This window comes from Lichenostomus cassidix, chromosome 4 (assembly GCF_008360975.1).
Source record: "Lichenostomus cassidix isolate B80296 chromosome 4, HeHo_3.0, whole genome shotgun sequence".
Classification (NCBI taxonomy): Eukaryota; Metazoa; Chordata; class Aves; order Passeriformes; family Meliphagidae; genus Lichenostomus; species Lichenostomus cassidix.
The window spans coordinates 52,271,210-52,283,964 of record NC_139484.1 but is presented as its reverse complement, the minus strand read 5'-3'; the positions used below and the strand labels follow the sequence as shown (position 1 = coordinate 52,283,964).

General features: G+C 37.6%; 1 long non-coding RNA gene across 1 annotated transcript in view; it reads right to left on the bottom strand.

The window, feature by feature from the left end:
• Window positions 1-7,098, bottom strand: part of LOC146438482 (uncharacterized) — a 55,307-nt gene extending 48,209 nt beyond the window's left edge. Inside the window, exon 1 of the long non-coding RNA XR_014852084.1 lies at window positions 7,023-7,098. This is a non-coding gene — a long non-coding RNA (uncharacterized LOC146438482). The remainder of the gene's footprint in view (window positions 1-7,022) is intronic.
• Window positions 7,099-12,755: the final 5,657 nt, after the last annotated feature.

Below are 12,755 nucleotides of genomic sequence, written 5' to 3'. Positions count from 1 at the left end.
AATGACATAGAGTTGCTTCAATGCAACTAGAGGGAATACAAAAAAAATCTCATGCATTGCATTGGTAGTCTAAATTGGACTTCTGTTTTATCAGCCAAAGAAAGCTTTAATGTCTTCTGTCCTAGGTTACAATATAGATGTATTCAGTATTCTATTACCACCAGCTGTGGGACATTAGCTGTTATCTCCTGCTATGTCTCACCCCTGATAACAATCAATGGGCCATCAAGAAACCACTGCATGACTCATGGAATTATCTCATCCTATTGTGAGATGCTCCAACCAGGAGGGAGGAGCCAAGCATTCCCACCTGGATATAACCTGGCCTTGGAACTGCTCAAGTCAGCCCTGTCTACTGGGTTCCCAGAGGACAAGAGCTCCCACTGGGCCTTCAACTGGAGACCAGACCTTCCACAGGATTACTGCTTCAACTGAACTACTTTAGTTGGACTGCTGACACCACCCTAGCAGGGTGTCAGGCTGTATCTGACTTTGTCAGTGCTTTTCCTTGTACTATTATGCTTATTTTTAATTTTCCTGTTAAATGTTAATACTGACTTGTGATCTCCCACTGTTTTTTTTTTTTTTTCAAACTAATATATCTTCTATCAATGTGAGATATGACTATACCATGTCAGGAATTTCTACTTCTGTAAGTGCCAGTTTAGAGCTATAAAGATTCATTTTTTCATACAGATGACATAATTTCCTTGTAATCAAAGCAATCAGACTGGCCACAGGATATATGTGTATAAGAATATAAGGATAAGGTGAGAAAGGCGGGAGAATATCATGACACTGTAAGATTTATGTACCGTTTTTATGCCACCCAGATTTTAGTGGTAAAATCAAGCCTTGCAAAATTGCCAAGATAAATATGAAAGATTAAATATCATATAGTCTCTTTAATGCTTAATAGTGTGCTGTGTTTTGACATCTCACCATGGTATGCCTAGAAAGGCAAATATTACCTTTGTAAAACAGAAACGTGAGATACAAAACACATTGAGGAACAACCTATAAGCTGAGACTCACCCTCACAGTCAAGGTGTAGCTATACAAGATTTCTGCATTCAAATCACAACTGTGTTTTTAAACAAGTTTTTCCATCATTCTTACTGAGTTTGGCTTTGAATTTTAAAATAAACAAGCTAGATTCTTTCCAGATGGAACAACTAAACTGCAAAACTGCCTAAAAAGGCACGTGATCCTTTTACTGAGTCTTGCTGCAAAAATTCTACTCATTCCTTTTTTACAGTTTATAGACCATCTTGTTTTATTTTACTACATCTCTTTTTGTTTTTTTTGACATGTATTTCTCAGCCATTTATATCCCATCGCATCTTCTTTAGAAAAGTGCTGATCAGAGGGTGTATATGTCTACAACCCACATACCCCAAGGCAGGGGTGTATATGGGGGGTATATACCTACTGTATGTAGATATAATTTTGGGGATTATTTATGAAAAAGTATTTAGAAAAGTGTAGGTGCTTATTAACATTTTGAAATTATCTAGTATTGCAGTTTCTGTTATATGGCACATTGATTCAGAAAGTGCAATTTACTGATTGAATTATGGACAATATATAATTAACCAACAATAAACTATTTTGAATCTGATTTGATTAAAAACTGTGAGTTTTAGGCAGGCTTTTTGCTATGATACCTTATCATGTTACTCCATTCAATAAGAATTCTATACTGTTGATAATTTCAACTATTTAGATACAGTGATTCAGAAACTTATAGTCCTGTGTTATAAATACCTCTTTCCACATTGTTCCTTGCTCAGACACCTGCAGTATGTATTTTAATCAAAGTTGGGGGGGAAAAAAACATCAGCCACCATTTTCTCTTTTTCGTACCAAATCCTGAGACTGAAAGAGTGTTGATAACTTACTGAGTACAATTTGTAGGAACATATAAACCAATAAATTTCTTCTTCCTCATGCTCTGTACCTGCTTCGGCATAGGATGCCATCCACAGGACACAGTCCTTCATGAACTTCTCAAACCTGTGTCCTTCCCATGGGTTGCAGCTCTTCAGGAACTGCTCCAGTGTAGGTCCTTTCCACAGGTTCAGTCATTCAGAAATAGACTGTGCCATCATGGTTTCTCCACAGGTGACAATTCCAGGAGCCTATTCCAGCACAGGCTCTCCATGGGATCACAGCTTCCTTTGGGACACCTCCACCTCTAGGAAAACGACTCGTGTCACTGTCATCTTCCCTACAGGCTGTGGGGGAGTTTCTGCTCCAGTGCTGGAAACACCTCCTCCCCTTCTTCTCTGACCTTGGTGTCTGCGGAGCTGTTTCTCTCACTTATTCACTCCTCTCTCCCAGCTACTGTTGAACAGTATTTTTTTCTCCTTCCTTAAATGTGTTTTCACTGAGGTACTATCAGTATTGTTGATTGACTCAGCTTTGTCTAGTGATGGTTCTGTCTTAGACCCAGCTGGCATTGACTCTGTTTGACATGGGGGAAAGTTTCTCCATGTTCACACAGAAGCCATCCCCACAGACCCCCTGCTAGCTACCAAATTTTTGTTACTTAACACCAGTACAAGGGATGTGACTGTGTGCCAGTATTGGACCTGAAATAAACTCTGAAAAGCTAATTTTCCAATGGAGGCGGGCTTTTTTTGAGTTTGTGTTAATGCAGCATCATGATCACAGCATTCAGGTACATAACAATATAAATATCTTTATTACATTGAACTTGAGGTGCTTGCAGAAATTTCAACTACTATTTTATCAGTGTGTTTTCTCTGAAGTCAAGAGTTGGGGCTTTTCTTTTGTTTTGGTTTGTTTGGCCTTTTTTTAAATGTCTTTTTTTAAATGTCCTTTTTTAGAATTATATTTCTATGTTGCAAAGAATTGTAATATCCTGAGCCCCTGACCATCAGAAATACTCTAAGACAGAGCAAGTAAAGAATAGATATGTGGCTCTTAATTAGACAGTAAATTAGGACAAGTGTTCTCAAGGACACAGTCATTTCAAGCATCTCTTGAGAGAAGAATTTCAATGATCAATACAGTTTTTCCTTTGTGAAGGAAAGGTGAATAGTAGAAAAGAGAATGAAAGTATTTTAGTCTTTCCCTTTATCTTTTCCTTTTTCTTTTCTTTTTCATTTAGTCATTATTTTGTACTTCATGCTTGTAAAAACAGTGATTGTTCCAATTTAAAGTACTAAAAATAGACATTTGTAAAGCGTTTTTAATACATACAACATACTAACAGCATTTCTTAAAATCATAAAGTTAGATATTTATTTTTAATAAAAAAGTCATTCTCTTCCAAGGTATCACCATGCTGAAATGTTATGGGTATAAAGAATACTGCATAGAGCCACAGAAAGCATGACAAATTAATTCATTGTTACTTAGCTTTTGCTGCTGCTTTTCTTCATAGATGAAACGGACACAGTAGACATTTTTATCCTTTCTACTAGCTTAAACACATTACAAGAACTGCATACAATAAAGGGTCACATGAAGGGGCTTTAACAGAAACAATATTTGTCCTGGGAGAGTTTGCTTTCCGAAGCTAAATTTATGGTACATTTTGCTATTGAACTCATAATAATATATATTAACCCCTAATATTAAATTCTGTATATTCTTTCTATGCTGGTTTTGGCTGGGATAGAGTTAATTTTCTTCATAGTAGCTGGTATGGAGCTGTGTTTTGGCTTTGTGCTGGAAATGTTGAATTTTTTTTTATTGCTGAGCCTTTCTTGAAGAGTCAAAGCCTTTTTTTGTCTCTCACCCCATCCTACCAGTGAGGATTCGTGTACACAGCAAATTGGGAAGGGATACAGACAGAACAGATAAATCCCTCTGACCCAAGGGATATTCCACACCACATGACATCAGGAGCAGCATCTAAAGCTGGGGGAAGACAAAAGAAGGGGAGATGTTTGGAGTGATGGTGTTTGTCTTCCCAAGTCACTGTTACAAGTGATGGAGCTCTGCTTTTTGGGGATGGCTGAACTTCTGTCTGCCCACAGGAAGTTGTGCATGCATCCCTTGTTTTGCTTTGCTTCCATGCACAGCTTCTGCTTTACCTTTTAAACCTTTTATCTCAACCCATGACATTTCTGACTTTTCTGATTCTGGAGGTGGAGTCACCATATCTGGAAGTGTTGCAAAAATGTGTGGATATGGCAGTTGGGGATGTGGTTTAATGGTGAACATGGTGGTGGTCAACAAGGTTGGTGGTTTAACTCAACGATCTTACTGGTCTTTTCTAACCTTAAAAAGTCTATTATTTTAAGATTCTTGCCCCCATCTCACCAGGACTCCGTATGTGTGTTTGTGTGAATGACCACCTGTGTGGGGTTTAGTTGCCAGCTGGAGTTAATCCATGACACCCCCAAAAAAAAGTTAATTCTGGTTCTGGTCCAAAGGTCTGACTCAGAGATTGTTAGAAATTAGGAAAGGATCATGGGAGAACTTCACTGAATTTATTCTGTGAAGATCTGTCCTAGACAACTTCTACTGATTGTTACTGAAAGCATGATATTAGGCAACAGGAATTTCAGAGATTCTTAGGACTGCTGTCTCTGTTCCTCACAAAAATCCAATAACTTAAGAAGTTTTGGCCTGGGATGGGTATAAGACTGATCCAGTGAAATTTCCAGATGACTGCTTGCCTGTTAAACCCAGTAAATGCAAAATATACTAAAGGACTTGGAGCTGCAGCCTGTAAAGCACCTGGGAAAACTGGGATGGCTTTAATGAGAAGTGTGGATCAAAGTTCTCAGTCAACAGAATTCTGATAACTACAATGCTTCCCAAGCATGTGAAAATATGTGTGGCACACAGAAGATTACACAGCAGAGCTGTCTATTAGTAGGCCCTTCACAGATTGCTTTGTGGAAGTGTGGCTTCAGAAAAGTAATTGACACGAAAATTCAGTGAGTGTGTGTATATAAATATATATAAATATATACATATACAGACAAATATGTAATGTTAGATATAAAGAAATATATATAACACTACAAACATATTCTTATTTTAATAAATACTTCTCTAATATTTGTTTTGCTTGAGTCACCTTGACCAGATGTACAACTTTTGAGACAAGGTCTAAAAGGTCTCAATATCTACTGAACAGCATGCATCATCCAAACATGTCCTCTTCAGTAACCTAGTTCTTATAACACAGTACTCACAAACCCACCAGACTTGAACTAAATCCAGGTCATCATGCATTGTCTTTTCTGTATTAATTAGTGCCAGTTCAAAGTTTTAATTTAACTTCATTAACTTAGAAAATATTGATTTCCTTAAAGGATACTATGAGCTATGAACAATTAAATAAATCTTCCGGAAGTTCAGATCCTTTTGAAAGTTTTATACAAAGTCTGAGCCCTAGTTTTGCAAAAATCCAAAAAAACTTAAATAAGTGATATTTTCAAAATGAAAGCACAAGAATTTTTGCTGAAATTATACCAGACCACTAGGTGTAGAGCTATCCTCATTTGAAATCCCATGAGACACTGCAAAATTAAAATGAATCCAAAGAAAGGTGGATTTTAAAAATCATACAAAAGCTGTTTAATCTGGACTTTAGAAAGCAATCTGATCTATAGCACATTTATTTTTCTTAGGCTGGATAACATTTCACATTTTAAATTTGGGAAAAATAAAGCATCTTTGGCACATTATAGCAGTCCAGTCTGTTCTCCTTTATAAACCATAGAACCTCATCTTGTATTGCTCGATTAAATCAGAATTTGCTTGAACAACAACCCATCTTTCAGAAAGATTTAAGTGATAGATTTATAATTAAACTATCAAAGTGGCACACAGCTCAGACCTAGATGGCAATTTTATGAACAGTACCATATTCCAAATCACCTACCTATCTCAAGCCCAAACAACTATATATCATGGTCAATTTTAGTTCAGTCTCAAGAGAGGTTTTAAATCAGTCATCCAGAGGTATCCTGTAATAATTCAGCTGTTCTACAACTGTGCATCTGAAAGGCTGCAATGCCTACAAACTGTGCTTTCAAGTTTTGTTTAAAAGTTAAATGTTTCAGTGTGCTTTCAACTTCTGTTTTCTTACCTCAGTCCTGCAATCTCACTTGCATATGCAAGGGAACTCACTAAGTTTTCTGTATACACCCAAAAATTAGCTTCATAAGTATCTTCTGCATATAGATGGCAATTCACTGGATGCTAAACTGAGCAATGAATAACAAAAGAAGTAATATTGCATAAAAATTGCATGTCCAAGAAAATAACTATGCCATATGTCATCTCTTTAATGAGAAAGTGGCTTACAGTCCTTCACACTTCTCAGCTTTGTCTTATGCATCCACATCAACATATAAATCCTACTTTGTTCACACCACACAGTTTTTTTTTTTCCTGAAAGAAGCCAAAATGATTGATTTATTTAATACCAGCCAACAGAATTTCCTAAAAAATAGGATGTGATTCCTGGCGAGATGTGGATTGGCACAGTATAATTGATTTTTCCTTAATTTTTTAGATCTTTTTAGACCTTTAGATATTGCTAAAGGTTTTGGGTACAAAATCTTTGCAGTGCTTCATGGCATTCTGAGACAAACCTTACTTATATGCTTGAAAATTATGCTATATTAATACAGTGTGAATGAGCAAAAGGTTAGGACTTAAGTGCAAACTAGACCTAACTAGGGTAAGCTAGAAGAACCTTGTGATAACAAGGATCTCCAGCATCTACTGACCAAGAAAAGTAAATAATGTTAAAACTATGCAACAAAAAGCCACAGATGTACTCTGAGCCCAGAGAAAGGACCATGTAGGTTCCGGTCCAGCATTTTTAGAAAACTTCTGTGTTTAACATAGTCTTTCAAGGGGAGACTGACATTGTGCTCTCCCACCCCTATTTCACCTGCAAAATATTACACTGCATTTAACAGAAGTCTAGAGTTCATATTAAGAAAAAGATCCTCCATTAAATGTCATTGTTTCCTCACTCTGAAAGAGTACACTGTAATCCACAGACTACAAATATTTCAAACATTAGTATCTTTAAAGCTGTCCTAGGTTGCAATATAGATGTAGTTAAGTATTCTATTACCACCAGCTGTGGGCCATTAGCTGCTATCACCCACTCCGGATGACAGACAATGGGCCATCCGTTAGCTGTTACCAGCTGCTAACGACCCACCCCGCATGACAGGCAATGGGCCATCAGGGACCCACCGTGTGACTCATGGACTTATCTCATCCCATTGTGAGATGCTCTGCCGAGGAGGGAGGAGCCAGGTGTTCCCACCTGGATATAACCTGGCCTTGGAACTGCCTGAGTGAGCCCTGTCTGCTGGGTTCCCAGAGGATGAGAGCTACCACTGGATCTTCAGCTGGAGACTAGACCTTCACAGGATCACCACTTCAACTGGACTACTTCAGCTGGACTGCTACTACCACCCTAACAGGGTGTTAGGTTGTATCTGACTTTGTCAGTGTTTTTCCTTGTATTATTTCACTTATTTTTAATTTCAATCTTGACTTGTGATCTCCCACTGGTTTGTTTTCAAACCAAGACAAGCTTAAAGGATATTACTTGTAAAGTGTATAGAAACATTTAATTCTGAAAATAAATTTCTCTCATCTGGCTTGGCTGATTTTTTTTTTTTGTTTTTGTTGTTGTTGTTTTGTTTGTTAGTTTTTGCTTGTTTTGGTTTGGTGTTTTGTTTTTTGAAGGAGCATAAACACATATATATCAATTAAAATTTTTTACATGACGTTCTGAAGTGTTTTGTAAAACCATTTATTCTCTAGAGCACCATGAAAATTATAAGGAAGGTCTAAAACATATTGTCAATGACACTGCACCAGAGAGGAATAACAGCATAGTATGTTAAGAAGGTTAATGTTGCAGTGTGTGTCTGCAAGTTTTAGTGGTTGAGGGACTTACCACAGGGGGCAGTGGATAAGGACTGTTTAGCTTATGGAGACTTGTGGAGATCAACAGTGAGCCCCTGAGGTTGGGAAATTAAGCATGCACCCTAGCTAGAAATTATTGGTTCTGTACTCTCCCCTGTCCCTTCTCCCTATATTACTTATGTTCTAGAAGTTTCTCCTTAGTTCTGTGTGTCATTGCTTCTTTGAATTTGTACCCTCCCTTATCACAAGCCTATTGGTTTGTACCCCTTTCCTTCTTCCCTCTGGCCTTCCTTGGTTGGCTCTCCGGAGCTAACCACTCCCCTTTTCCCTTCCCTTATAATCCCCTGCAATTCGGTGTTCGGGGTTCGCAGCCTCAGGATTTCCAACCCTGTCATCTGCCCCCTGCTTCCTGCCCCTCTTTGCCATGAAGACCCTAATATTAACCTAATCTTCACCTGAAGACCCTAATAAATTCCCTGGAAAACAGCAGACTGTGATCCTACATTTCTTTGTTCCACCTTGTTTCCCGCAGAGCTTCTGTCCCCCGAGCTCCACTCCGCTCCAGTGCGCTCCCCGGCTCCAGCACAGCCCGGCGCATGTCTCGGCGCAGCCGACTGCCTTTCCGTGTGGCGATGGGGCTTTCGGCTGCTTTGCGGGGACACAACGCCACAGGTTAATGCTGACTCTCTACGAACTATGGCAGCATGCAATGAAGAAATACTTATTGATTTCTCCTTGCTCGCTTGAGACTTCATCCCAAAGATACTGGGATGAAATGAATCCCTTTAAAATAATAATAAAATCCCTCTAAATAAAGACTGCAAAAGAGTGGTTTTATATGATTTATAGACTTTAAACACAACTCTATGCAGTATCCATTTTGTTTGTGTGCTGCTTTTTCCATACTTGGCATATAGGAAAGAACAGTGTGTGCTTAAGTCAAGACTAAATTGTAATGGTTTTCCACATGGTTAACTATCAGAAAATTTCCTTCTTTATTTGTTTTTTTAATTAACTGGAATTAACAGTTTCCAGCAGGTTTAAAGACCATTGACCAATTACATTAGTTTTCTTTAACCACAACAGACATTTATATTAAGTGGTTTAAGTATTGTTAATTAGTTTCAGTATTTCCATATGAAAATAAAAATAACAGTTGACATTTCTAGAGCACCACCTCATTGTGGATTTCAGACTGATCCAAGAAATTTCTTTAGAATTTGAAGTTCTCAAATTGCTTAGTGCAACACGTCAAATTTTTCTTAGTTGTCACACTGAAAGTCATCATAGATTCATCTCAGGGAAATCAGTACCAGTTTTATCTTAGGAGCTTTCTAGCTCAGCAATAGAGCAAAAATTACCTAGTGTTATACATCTAAATCAGCTGTGCTCTGAGACAGCATCAGTCCATATTTACCTCAGTGAAACAACAGAAAGCTGAACACAACATATAGGATGCATCACCTAACCTAATATATTTCCTTAAATCATTTTTGGTATTTTTATTATTTTCCACAGCAGTTGGATCATATAAACAACTTAGAGTAATGCAGGGAGAAGAACAGTTATCATAGAATCATTAAGGTTGGAAAAAGACCGTGTGGGAAAAAGACGGGGGGTAAAATTATGTTTTAGTAGATGGAGATTGAGATCAGTATGCCCAACTCACCACACAAAATATGTGCTAAAGGGGAATATGTGGTTGCTACTTGCTGGCTGGAGCATGGTCTGCATTCCTGACTTCCCTCACACAATCCAAGGACGACTAAACAAAGGGTGGAGCGCAGTGGAGACATTGTAGTCAGGCTTTGTTGAAATACTTGCAGAGGAGGGAACTTGGTGGCACTTTTTAGCTGACAGGTCATGTAGCAGCTGAAAACCAAGGGAGGTAAAAGAAAATGTCTTGCTTTTGAACCAAGAGCTGAGGCAAAATCACTCTCCTTGAACTCATGTATATCACCATCCCAAGGGTAACTCAGAGGAGCATTACCTGTTTAAGGTAATGACCTGCCAGGTTCTCCAGAACTGGAGCTGTGGGAGAAAGTATCAAAGGCTTTGCTTAAATCCAAGCAGACAACATCCACAGCCTTTCCCTCATCCACTAAGCAAGTCACCTTGTCCTAGAAGGAGGTCAGGTTGGTCAAGCAGGAGCTGCCTTTCATAAACCTGTTCTGGTTGATCCGAGGGCTGTCCTGCACATGCTGCATGATAGCACTCAGGATGATTTGCTCCATGGCCTTCCCCAGCACTGATATCAGGCTGAGAGGCTCTTTCTGCATCCTCCTTGTGGCCTCCCTTGTAGCTGGAAATCACATTTACAAACCTCCAGTCAACTGGGAGCCCCCTGCATAGCCAGGACTGTTGGTAAGTGATTGCTGGGCAGGTATGCCAGATCCCTCAGTACCTTCAGGTGCATCTCATCCAGCCCCATAAACCTGTGAGTGTTTAAGTAGTGTAGCAGGTCACTGACCTGGATTATGTGGGCTTCATTGTGCTCCTCTTTCCTGTCTTCCAGCTCAGGGTATCTAGAGAACAGCTGGTCTTACTATTAAAGACTCAGGCAAAGAATCCATTAATTACCTCAGACTTTTCCTCATCATTTTTCACTATGTTTCCCCCTGCATCCAATATCCAATAAAGGCTGGAGATTTTCTTTAGACTTCCTTTTGTTGTTAATGTATTAAAAGAAACAATTTTTCATTGTCTTTTAAGACAGTAGCCAGATTACATTTTTAATTTTTTTTTAACTTTAAAACCTTGTTTTTCTTGATTTTGGGCTCTCCCACACTTTCTATGAACCTTTATATTGGGAGAATTTTGCTTTTTCTCTTATCTCTATTTAAATCCCATTCTTCCTGGATAACAGCTGTTTCTACTTGACCGATGAGTAACACTTGAGTTGGAGCTTTCAGCATGCAGCAGTATTGGAAAAAGAGAGATTGAAACTTCTTGATTGCTTTCCACGTGTAGAGACTTACACTGACTTCATTAATTAATCAAAGGAAATCAATTAAACGATTTTTAAAATCAGATCTAGAAACATATCACTATGGTGAAGCTGCTTTTCGGATGCATACAAGCTGTCATTAAGGATTAGTAAATAATGGCTGTGTAACATATTTTCTGGCTGGGTCAGTAAATAAAGAACTCAAAAAGCATTAAGTCATACATACATTGCAGTTAATAGGAAAATGCAAAATGAGGCTAGTAGATGGTGTTAGATTAAGAGGAGCTGTGTATAAATCCTGGGAAAAGACTACCCTATTTATATCAGCTATGATATGAAGCAGAATGGCATAGCGAGTGTCAGAAAATCCAAGATATAGGGTTAAGCCATGACATGGGGTTTTCCCAGAACCTACTTTTATTTTTCTTTTCAATAGTGCTAGAAAAACTGAAGTATTGTGGTACTGCAAAACTTGAAAACTGCTAAAAAATAAAATCCTTGTTTAGTAATGCAAAGACCATTAAAGTATGTGGATTATTAAATTTTTAAAGGATAAAAAGATCTGCTATGGTTGCTGAATAGTGACCTTCTGAATAATGCAGATTTGTGACACATCTAGTGATTTTTTCATTTTCCCTTTTAATAATATGTGCCTCAGCTACATATGTCCTGATCTTCAAATAACATATATTATTAAGTCTTCACTGCTTCCCACTTAAGCTGTTTCAGTAATTAGAACATTTGGTCTCATTGATGTGATGCTGCTGAAACTTGTTTATCTTCTACAAGTGGGTTTGTCATGTTCAGTTCTTCTAGACCAAAGGCCATTATGCTGTCAGCAATCTGGTTCTTGTGGATTCTTGTGGACATTGATCAAGTCAATAGTATAAAGTAAAAGTCTTGCTTTCTTGCTATAAATCACAATTTACCTAATTTCAAATTATGGCTAGCATTCTCTAGTTTCTCAAGCTCATATATCCCATAAGGGTCTCATTAATAACAAAAGTAATACAACTTAAAAATTCCTAATTTTCTATTTTCATGTAAAGGGGTTTTAAATATAATTTATAAATTTTTGTTGGCCTCCAGTGTTGCAGTATCCGACAGAGATCAAATGGTCAGCTGTTTATCAACCATGACCTCAAGTCCTTTATCATTCTTTACCTTTGTTAAGGCAAAAAATATCTTAAAGGGAAAACTATACTTAAAAACTAGTCCACCTGCCACTGTCAGTTTAATTCTAAATAATGTGGTGATACTGAATTTTTGTGATAATATGTAATTCAATGTAGTAATCCAAGTAATCTAAATGTTGTTCCTTTTCTGAACAAAACCTCTGTATCTCAATAAAATACTTATCAAAAGTCAATGTGAAATTCCTAATTGTTCTCAATACAATTAGAAAAGTGACCCAATTCTGCAACACTTTGATGAAAACACTCATTTTTATGAAAGTTATCACTAATTTGCCCTAGAAAATAGCTACTCAAAGAAAAGGAAATTTCTCAGTTTTAGTTTTTCCTAAATAATAATAATGATTTCTTTCCAGGTTAATCTAAATTGTAAATTAGTTCTTAAGAGAAGATTTCTGTTTAAATTCAGCTAGTGCAAGGCGCTCGAAAATTACTTCTTCAATGTAACATAGACTATCCCTCAAGCAAAGTACAGAGTACTGAGGGAGTATCACTGTAAATACAAGTTTCTCTATGGGACAGTTGCAAAGACTGTGATTTTTTTCTCATGAATACAGCAATAACTTTAGCTTTTTTTTTTATTTTTCTTTCAAAAATACTGTGATAAAAATGAATTAACAGTTTCCGGAATTTAATTCCATTTTAAAAATTGAAAGAAGGTGAAGGTGATAGTGACACAGGTTATTCCACTGCAGCCCATGGATGTTCAGAGTGGAGCACATCAC